Below are 11,217 nucleotides of genomic sequence, written 5' to 3'. Positions count from 1 at the left end.
GTTCTAACCCATTGCATGCCTTGTAACAAGAAATAGCCCTCAATTACTAACTTTCCACATTTTCCAGTGATTGCCATTTTTAAATTTTTGTATGCAAGTGACTCAAGGCATCTCAGAATTTCCACATAAGAACAATGCTGGCTTCCCCCCCCCCTCCCCTTAGCATCTTTCAACATTTGTATTTGTCATTAGAGGGAAACTCATCCAAAGGAAATGTAAGTGTAATCTTTAAAACATTGTTTCCTGGATCTTAAATAGAGCACCTCTTCTGTACTGAAGTGTCTAATTGGTACTCTCTAAATGGTGAGTTCTAAGTGATCATTGTAGCATCCATTTACAGTGGTGCGATTTGGGAACAAAGTTGTGCTCGTGTTAAGCTGAGTAAGACTCTCAGGTTCCTGCTGCAGAGAAATCCTGATGTTTGTCTACCATCTACAGTCATCATATTTTCTTTCACCCCCACTGACTAACAAAAAACATGATTGAAATACCACTTGAGCTCCAGTAGCTAAAGAGATCTGAATGCCAAAGACAAAATTTGAAGCTGTTTTTGTCATGTTTCCCCTATAAAAAGCTACAAAGTAGTATCATGCAATTGGAATCTTTTTCCTTTTCCTCTATGACCTCGACATAATCTGAACTTTGAATTGCTTCCCATGTTACACTTTTTTAGACCACAGTACGGGTGTGTGTTCCCTCTTATATTACACCCTTTAGTGGTAACATTATTATTAATGAGAAAACGGTTTCCATCTTGCCATGCATTTTGCATTTATTTGCTCTATTTACAGCCTATCTTGACAATTACATTTTCACAACAGCCCAGTGATGGAGATCAGGCTGAGAGAAGCTGAGTGGCCTAAGGTTGCCAAGTGAGCTTCATGTCTCACTGGAGACTGGAGCCTGAATTTCCTAGGTGCCAGTTCACCCCTCTAACCACAACATCACACTGTTTCAGCAGCAGTAGGCAGAGCATTACTTTCTGTCAGGCCATGACATCCTAATCATATGAATTTTAGTTGAGTGAATATAATTATATTTGCATACAACTTCATGCAGACAAACAAGAATCCTTATGAAGCTTAAGCCAGACTTAGGTTGGTTCTGTTGTTGCTGTTAATTGCCCTTGAGTCGACTCTGACTCATGGCAACCTTGTGGATGAGACATCTCCAAGATCCCCTGTCCTCCACAGCTCTGCTTAGTTCCTGCAAACTCAGGCCTGTGGCCTGATCCAGTGAGTCTATCCATCTTGCATGTGGTCTTCCTTTCTTTCTACCTTCTACCTTTCCAGCATTACCATTTTTTCTAATCGGTCTTGTCTTCTGATGATGTGGCCAAAGTACAACAGTCTCAGTTTCGTCATCTTGGCTTTTAGGGAAAGTTCAGGCTTAATCTGTTCAAAGACCCATTTTTCTGTCTTTTTTGTGACCACGGTCTCCTTAGCACCTTCTTCAGCACCACATCTCAAATGAAATGATTTTCTTCTTATTTTCCTTTTTCACTGTGCAGCTTTCATATCTTTACATGCTGATAGGAAATATCATGGCTTGGACAATTCTAACTTTAGTGCTCAGATGTATATCTATATTCTTAAGGATCTTTTCTAGTTCTTTCACACAGTTGCCCTCCCCATTCCTAGACTTCTTCTGATTTCTTGGCTGCAGTCTCCATTCTGATCAATGTTTGATCCAGAGTATGAGAACTCCTTAAGTATTTCTATTTTCTCATTCTGTAGGCTGAATTTATGTAGAACTTATGTTCTGAATTTATGTTTTACAGTGCGCCCTTGCAATTCACAGGGAATCCATTCCAGACACCCCACAGATAGTAAAAATCATGGGACAAAAATGTAAATCCTGTTCTTCTGAATGGGTGCACGCTCCCGCATGTGCCACTGCATGCCCATTCAGAAAGCCAGGGCTTGCCATTCCCAGAAGCTCAAACTGTGGATGGCAAGCCCGCGCTTAGTGCGGGTGCACTGTATTTATGATCAGCAGTAAGCCTGCCTTTGCACTTTCTTCTTTGACCTTCCTTAATAATTGTTCTGTGTCTGTGATGTTTTCTGCTCATAGTATGATGTTATCCACATACTATACACTGTTGATATTCCTTCCTCCTGCCTGCACTCCTCCCTCTTCTGAGTCTAAATTTGCTCTTCGTATATTTGTTGGTCCTACTAATTTTGGTTCTAGCAATAATTTAGTTAGTTCTAGTAATGCTTAACTCAGTGGATGAAATTACTCTTTCAGTGGGGTTATGAATCTATTTTGGATTCAGTCTGAACTTCTAAAGGAGTTATCCAAGGTGCTGAATGCTGAGAGGATTGGGTTAAGACCCTTGTTCAGCTCTTTAGACAATAGAATGAAACCCAAAGTGGACACTGCCACACTGACATGGAAAGCACCAGCTGTAACTGTTTCTGGAATTACTTTACAAGTTTATTTGTGTAACCGTAACATCCCATTACCTGTATAGGCACAGGGATGCACCCATACCTAATGGTAGAGGAGGAATATAAAATGGTTCATGTGCTAGCTCATGCTGTTCCACCTGTGCTGCCTTGTGCTCTGTTGCAGGCTTCAAGTGATAATAAAGTGGACAGGAGAAGAATCTTTTCAGATTTTTCAAAAAGCATTCAGATTTTTAAAAAGTAACTACTGTGTATTTTATTAAACAGGAAAGTATAAAATGGTCATATCTTTATAAAATGGTACATGAGTTGGAAATGACCTGAAGGCACACAACAGCAACAGATCCACAGTAACTAACTACATTTGAAGCCTCATGATAAGAACAGTAACTAATTACTTTTCAAAGTAATTTCCAATTTCTGGGTTAAAGCATGAAAAACTCTTCTCACCTTTTATCAGGGACTTGAAATGCATGATGTACATGTTGATTTTATTTGATGGAAATCTCCAGTCTTATGTGAAGAAAATATCTTGTATTTCAACTGGTCTCAGGCCTTGGTTCTAGCCCAAGTTTTAGTTTAAATCAGATCCACTAACAGGTATGTTCCTTGACTGGTTTTAAAAAAGATTACTTTCATTAGTTTTAATTCCACTTTATTAAGTTGGCTAATGAAAAGGAGTAGAGGAACATGCTCTATGTTGAAGAAGTTATACTGAATGTAGAAAGTGCCCAATTTCATCCTTGGTTTCTCTACTTAGAAACATAGTAGGCAAAACCTGGGAAAGTGGCTTTTTGGACTACACCTCCCACCATCCCACTCTTAATTGAGGGATTCTTAGAGTTGTCATGCAAAAAGATTCCTTTCCTAGTTGATAGTAGCAACTGATGAGATTCTCTGCTTGAGACTTTGGACAGCCCCTTTCAGTCCGAGACAATATGGAATGAAAATAGAATACAGGTGTCCCTCCTCATTTGCAGGTTTAACATTCATGGATTTCTTAGAATCATAGAGTTGGAAGAGGGCTATCCATTATTTGCAAATTTGTCTACATGGGGCAGGAAGAAGGGAGGAAAGTGAACGAGAGACAGAGTAAGAGAAAATGGGCTCTATTCCCTCCATGTGCATTGTGGCCATGGGAGAGAGAGGGAGACAAGGTGTACAGATGGGTAGAGAAAGAGATAAGGAGGGAGAGTTGGAGATGGGCAAAAGAAGTGGCAGTGAAAACTAGTGGCACAGAGAAAGAGACAGTGAGGAGGGGCAAAAGAAGAGACAGTGATAGTGAGCAAGCCGACCAAAACCATAGCTGCACCCCTCATCTCCTCTTGCCATCCTCGAGAGGGTCCTGTTGAGGAAGGCGGTGTTGTAGATATTCATGATTTTCCCACTTTCACAGGGGTCTTGCCCCCCTAACCCCTATGAATGTGGAGATCCAACTGCATTCTGTCCTGGAATAAGACTACACTCTGTGTTGTCTGTGGGTTTAAGATTTATGCAGCTGCAGAGCTCTGTTGCCACCCGAACGACGCTTCCCAAAATTTCATAACATTGAACTATGTAGTTAAAGTCATGTCAAACTGGACTATTTCTGTAGTGTGGATGTGCACCTGAGTGAACAAAAGCAAGGTCAGTCCCAAAGGAGAGCACAGTCCCCATAAACTATGGCAGAGATGGACAAAGTGAAGTGTGTGGGCTGCATACAGCCCTAAGGCCTTTTCCCCATCACTGGCAGCTTCATCAATACCACCACCACCCCAGTGCCCAAAGATGACTATCAGCTTCTGAAACACATCCAGAGTGGAGAGTTTATATTCAAAAGCGGGTGGTGGATCACAGCCACAAAGATCCCAAAGCCAAACCAAAACTAGAAGGGGCTCCATTATCACTCCTAGGTCTCACTTTTTTGTACAGTGCACCTGCATCATATGCTGGCACACCATACATGGCTTTCAGCTTATGCTGAAAGCTGCTGGAAAAGGCAATGGTGTGCACATTGCGATGTGTCATGGGCACAAGCCCCATTGTTTTCAGTGGGGCTCCACCATACATAGTATTCCCCTTATGCAGGGGGGTCCAGAATGGATCCCCCATGTAAGGGAAGGACACACTGTATTTCTTTCTTTGCTTCTTGCTGCATTCAGCCCAAAGCAGGTGGTGGTGATGAACATTTCACTTCTGTCCCCCCAAGTCTCCCATTAATGATCTGTGGTCGCTAGGGTTGCCAGATCTCAGTATCTGACCCCAAGCCTTCAGTTTTCCTGAGTGATCCCCAGGCAGGAGAGAAGCGTTAAAATCCAGTTTTGATGTGCTCAGCTCCAGGAAAGAGGAAAGGGCTGCATGTAAATCTCCAGCTCATCTCGTAGAGCTGTAGCTTGCTATGATTTTGCAAGGCTTAGATGGTTTGTTGCTATAACTTCCAAAGGTTCTCTAGAGTAGGGTGGGGGGTGGGCTATAGCTAGTTTCTTCCTTCCCTCCCAGTTGTTTTATCACCTGGGCTTACCCTCCACTCTACTCTGCATCCACCTGCTGCTTTCTCCATAAGTAGACAAGAAGAAATAATCATCTTGTCTTGAGAATGGACCCTTTACCTAAGATTATTCTCTTTCTTTCCAAGAAGGAACGTATGCTATGTATGTATATATTTAAATGACACACTGTGAGCATCTGTGGTTGATACATAATGTATAATGTTGAATGATATTACCAGGAGCCAATCCTTCGCCTTAGTTTTTGGCTCAAAAACCTCAGAGCCTGGGATCATCCTGAACTGGCAAGCTTAATACTATCATGGGATAGAAAACTCTTAAGGATAACATTATTCTTTTTGGGGATTGCAACCTCTAAAAAAATTTAAAAATTTAAAAATTTAAAAATAGGTATGGGGAACAACGTCCCTTTGAGATTGATAACAGATTGGAGACAGTGACAGGTTTGCTCCCTGGATACAAAGCCTGTGGAGTTCACTGTTCACTAGACAGGACCCCAAATGTATTGTGCGTGCTTTATCTTGTTCTCAGCTTATGTAAACCTCGCTTGAGGAACACAAAGCAAAATTGGGGTTGAAGTCCCCATTGTGTCAATACACTCAAATGATGTGGCAATGTTCAGTTGCAAAATTTGATTTGTTACAAAGAAGAAAAGGACCGGCCCTGGGGTTAGAAGGGCCTTGGCTTGACAAGAGAAACAGCTACTGCCTGTCTGTAGAGAGATCATACTCTGTGTGAGATTTCCGTCAATCGGTCTTGCCTGTGCTGGTGTTGCTCATGTCGCTGTTCTCACCTCCTGTGACAGATCAGAACAAAGCAGCAAGAAGCATATTTGGGCAGTTGTAGTACTTCTTGCTAGCCCTTCCATCTTCACGGATAAAAAGAGGAGGGAAAACCACATAGGTAATATTGTGGTTTGGTTGCAAGGATGGAAACGTTGCTTGGTTGGTTTATAAGATGTGGATGATGGGATGGAGAAGGGGTTTGTTATATATTTCCAGGTTTGGAGGGCCTGGCCCTCTAGATGTCAAGGAAGATGCACTTCCATCATCCCTCACCATTGGCCAGGGTTACTGGGGCTAATGGGAACTGAAATCCAGTAAGCATTTGGAGGGGTTTGCCAGCTTTGTGTCAAGCTTTGCTTCTGCTCTGTGGAAGGCAGCAGGCTAGTGCTGATGATACTTGTCATTTAAAGCATGTGTTTGAACATTATGTATCATATGCGTAATTGTTATTGTGCTCTTCACACTAACCTGGAAGGCAGAAGATTGTTATTATTCCCAGACTGCAGAGGTGGGGCAGAGGCTAAGAGGTAACAACTTATTTCTGTTCCTGGCAGAACAGAGATTTGAAGAGGGGCTTTACCAACTGAAGACAGGTTTTACCTCAGTCTCTCTTCCACCACCTCTGTGATGAATATGGGTGGATATTTAAGAAGTGATAACTTGGGAAGTTAACCCATGTACTTAGTAAGCATTTCCAAAGCAGAATGAACTGACCCTTTCACCACAGATTGCTCACTTGTTGATGGAAGAACAAGATATGCCATAAAAAGGGGTCTTCTTCTTTTTATTGAGTCTCCATAATATTCTGCAAAGGACAAAGCCAACCTCACTGTTCCTATGCTTCAATAGACTTATTAGTGATCAGGTACAGGTAAAAGGATGACATGACCGGGGTTCTTATTATCTGGGGCCAGATGATAAGAGAACTGGCAGAAGAAGTTGTCATATGCACATACTGGTAAATGAAAAGGTGGTCTGTATTTACTTCTGGTTGAATATAATCCATATCATATTCTTAGAAAAACTAGGTTAAAACTTTTTCTAGAAGCACAGTAAAATAGCAAATTTGATGAAAATGATCTATTTCTTTCCAATGATATAGTACACTCTTAACTATTACCCTATGAAGCTATTGGTCTTGGTTTTTGGATTGCAATCAGAGATGCTCTTTCAAGTTTGAGAGGAGTTCTAATGAGTTAATTAGGTTGAGAAAAAGGCAGATTTACCAGATCCAATTGCACTTTGTGCTGGCAGCAGCACCCGTAGGATCAATGAGCTGGGCCTCAAGCTGGCACAATGGTATTTGGGTCAGAGTTCCAGCATTGGCATCTGGTTGCAGAACTGACACGGCAGCTCAACTCTAGTGGGCATTTGCAGATGGAGCCGCAGAGCAGATGTGGCCTTCAAAGGGGTGGCTGAGCACCATCCACTTAGCCTCAAGAAGGCTGCAGGTTATCTATGAAAGCTGGTGCTTCTTGATGCTAAAGGACATGGATTTCTGTGTGTCTGTGCATGCGCACCAAAGGCACAAAATTCTGTTGTGCTTTATCCCAGCTACCTAGCAGTGTTGCATTTCTTTCATACATTTTAGCTCTTCAAAGAGCTCACAGTTTCCCACTGTTTCTTTTATCCTCACGACAATCACACAAAGCAGAAAACTTTGGCAAAGTTGTACCTGGAACCCTCAGCCATCAAGGCTGGGGGCTTCTGGGATTTATGTCAAAAAAGTGACTCTACCACACCTTATGCTGGAGGCAAAGCTAAGAAACAGTGAATGATTGGGAATTTGAACCTAGGCCTCTAGAGTTTAAGTCCAAAACTCTCCCTTTATACCACTGTGGCTTTGAGGCACAGTCAACCCTTCCACAACACGGAGTGATGTGGTTGCTCAGGCAGCATATTTTGCAGAGTGTCAGGAAAAGGCTCAAAACTGTTAGTTCTCCATTTATTAGTGCATTTTATATTACTGCTTGTGGGATTTTCTTCCCAATCTGCCAAAAATAAACATGTTGGTGTTGTTACTGTTCATTTTGACTTGTATCGGGGTAGGTGAATGTGTGCACCTTTGGATCTGGAGGCAAAGTAGCTTGAATCAGCTGTGCTCTTAGGAGTAGTTCCCTTAGTTCAGGGGTGAGTAAGCCTTTCTATCACTGAGAAGTCTGTTGGAGGCCATAACATTCATGATAGGTGTTGCTGAAGCAGTAATTGGCAAGACCAGAGCCAAACATAAGCAAAGCTTTTCCTCCCACTCCCACTCTCTTTACCATCTTTTTTCCTTCTTTTCCCTTGCTCCTCGCACTTACTAGTCTCCTAGTAGACTATTGGGAAAGAGACACATTGATCTTGCATTGGCATGAACAGATTGATGCAAAAAGGTCTTAAAATTAACCTTAGGAGATCAGGACTGCATGAAGCTGTAAAGCTATAATCCTCTTCCTGTATTTGTTGCATTGCACCCTGACCTAGTTGTATTAGGTTACTTCTGCAGTGCTGAATCAACTAAATTTGACACCACTTTAACAGCCATGACTCAATACGATGGTATTCTGGGATTTGTAGTTTTACCATGTCTGTCAGAGAGCTCTGATGCCACAACAAACTACAAATCCCAGCCTTCTACAGGATGGAGCCATGACAATTAAAGCAGTGTCAAACTACATTAATTGTACAGTGTGACAGCAACCTTTGTGTGGGAAGCCACTCTGGACTCCTTTTCTTTGGTAGACCTTGACAGAAATTAGAGCTTTTATTGGTCTGAGAGAAAGAGAAAGCCTAGACGATCAGCAGTTTAACCATGGATCTCAGTGATGGTGTCTTAATGGGGATGCTCTGGATTTTTTTTCTCAATAGTCCCTTTGTGGCAATACTCCATTGCAAAAGCCCAACAATCCTCCTGAACCTTTCATTCAGTAAGAATGGACTATGGGAAGGGACTGGATCAAGCTGGAACATTGTGCATCTGTTTCTCTTACCAATAAGAGAAGAGTGTGGCATGTCCGCTTTTGAAACATAACCCTATAGACTGGAGCAGAACAAGACCGTTGGTAACTTTTAAAGAACTGTTGATTGCTGATTTCTTATTTAAATAAAGAGGGTTTTTTCCCATTGTGGCAACCCCCCCCCAACCCAACCCCACCCTGCTTGCTGCTTAGCGTTCCAGTCCAAGCTAAGTTGTTGATTCCTGCCTTTTGCAGTCAGTCGGAAGGTAGGCTAATTTAGAGCAATCCTACCAATTCACAAGGAGGTCATTAGGCAGATGGAAGTCTGTAGTAGGTTATGAACCAGACAGGCTCTATGAAGGAAGGTCACCGGGTGAGCTTACTGTTTACTGAGTCTGTAAACGAGTAATCGTCTGGCTGGATATATGGTCATTATCCACTGTGAGACCCAAATCCTTGGCAGTACAAGGTCCCTGAACCAAATACATGCTCCTTCGCATCACCTAGGAAAAAAGAAACACCCATGCCAATAAGAGCTCCCTTTCCCCCATTTCCCTTGGAAATGAATTGACTATCCCTTTAAAAAGCTGGAAATTTTTTACTGCTGAAAGCTGTTTAACAGGCAGAGTGCCGGGTGCTTAATTGTGTCAACAATTATTCACACATTAGCACCAGCTCTTCCTTCAGGTTTGTACAGCAGTGACTCGTGAAAGTGAGTTGATCATACTCATCATAAATAAAATTAGCTTTGGGCAAAGTTTGTATTTGACAGAGGGAAAAAATGAAATTAAATCCTCGACAGTTATATACTTAGTTTCTTGCTGAAATTCGTTAACTGAAAAATGTGTCAGTATATGAAAGTAAATTGGGATATGTGTATGTGTGTGTGTGTGTGTGTTTGTTTCTGATATAGCGGCACATCCAAGCAGAATGCAACTCAATTTGCAAAATAATAAAATAATCACAATTATGTGGCAAAGAATAATTACCTTGAGAACCACTTTCCCTGTTTATTTTTCAGCAGCCAACACTCTTAGAGGTCTTTTACTTTAGCAGGAATTTGAGTGGTAAAGCTGTACTCCAAATTCATTTAATGCCCTAATGAACTGAAGATGGGTATTGTATGACTTCACATGCTTCCCTTCTCCAGGTTAAACATGTCCAGATCCTTCAACTGTTACTTATAAGGTTTGGCCTTTCAAGCTCTGATCTAGCAATAAGTTCTCTCAGATAGTTCCACTTCAGTCCCATTGAAATCAAAAAGAAAACTTAGTTGTGACACTGCTGCCATAGATTATAATAGATACAGAGGTAAGGATCCATCCATCTGTCTTTGAGAGCTCAGGTGTGAGCATGCTATATCCATCTGGAAAATGAACAAATGTGTAAATTCTAGTGAATTTTTCAGAAACAACTGAAATGAAATTATCCTCTCTCTCCCCCATTTGCCCTGGCCAGATCCCATAGGTATGGTGATTCCCAGCATGCAGAGGACCGTATTGTACCTGATTGATGTATGTTAAAGGTTAAAAATGAGGAGAAAAAAGGTGTTAAGTTTTAAGTCTGCAGTCATGTTGGAATTTAAAGTAATTCATTACCAAACTTTAAAGGGTTAAACAAATTCCCAGGCCTACTTAGACAAATTGATCAGTTTTAGTATCTTCAGCTTCTGAATTTTTCATATCTCAACAATTTTCTATGTGGAATATGAAGGAAAAATTTGTATCCTTTGGTACGTTCTTTTAAAAAATGAACTGAAATGAAATTTTCGCAATGGCAACCTACACCAGGTGTTCCATTAATGTTAACCTATTGCTGGTAACCTGAGGCATGCTCAGACTCCTGATGCATCAGACTAACCTACAATCCTATTCACGTTTAATCAGTAATAAATGTCTCTGTGCACAGTTGAGTTTGCTTGCAGGAGAGTGAAGATAAGATTGCAGCTGAAATGCCCATTTTGTCTGCCATTTTGCTTTTTAGAATGTCTAGAGAGATACCTTCCATGAAATCCCTATTCTTCCCTCTCTGCGCCACTCTAGCACTTAAAATGGGCCCTTGTTATACGCTGGGGTTTGGATCCAAGATCCCATGTGGATAACAAAATCTGTGGAGTCTCAAGCCCCATTAAATCTTATGACATAGAAAAATGGTCTCCCTTATAAAAAATGGAAAATCAAGGATTGATATTTCAAATTTATACTTTTTAAAAACATTTTCAAACCATGGATGCTTGAATCCATGTATAAAAAAATCAGTGTATAAGAAGGGCCGACTGTATGAGTAAACTAATTAGTAAAATGAAGAAACAAATTGCATTGTGTTAGGAATATTGCTTGAAAAATATCAGTATGATAGGCAAACCCTTGTACAGAAATGAATGCATTAAAAGTGTATGAAAAATGTGTATTTGGAGGGGATCTAGTGGACCATCTAGTGCCATCCTCTGCCAGAGCATGTATCTGCCATTGAAGCACCCAATAAGCAGCCATTAAACTTCTGCTTAAAACAAAGGAGGCAATGAGGAGATGGCAAACTCTCCTCCCTCCTTCTTTTACTATTTCTGTTTCCTCATTGTCTAGGTTGCATCTGTGTA

General features: G+C 41.2%; 1 protein-coding gene across 5 annotated transcripts in view; it reads left to right on the top strand.

Moving 5' to 3' along the window:
* Nucleotides 1-5,586: 5,586 nt before the first annotated feature.
* SOX5 (SRY-box transcription factor 5) overlaps nucleotides 5,587-11,217 on the top strand; it is a 537,054-nt gene continuing 531,423 nt past the window's right edge. For 4 of the 5 annotated variants that reach the window (XM_042470201.1, XM_042470204.1, XM_042470199.1 and 1 more), the window contains exon 1: nucleotides 5,587-5,800. The gene's annotated coding sequence lies outside the window, so the exon portion shown is untranslated. The remainder of the gene's footprint in view (nucleotides 5,801-11,217) is intronic. The other variant, XM_042470203.1, reaches the window with a different exon arrangement.

The sequence above is a fragment of the Sceloporus undulatus genome, chromosome 5, assembly GCF_019175285.1.
Source record: "Sceloporus undulatus isolate JIND9_A2432 ecotype Alabama chromosome 5, SceUnd_v1.1, whole genome shotgun sequence".
In the NCBI taxonomy this organism is placed as follows: Eukaryota; Metazoa; Chordata; class Lepidosauria; order Squamata; family Phrynosomatidae; genus Sceloporus; species Sceloporus undulatus.
The sequence above is the reverse complement of the archived record's forward strand: the minus strand, read 5'-3'. Positions and strand labels throughout refer to the sequence as shown.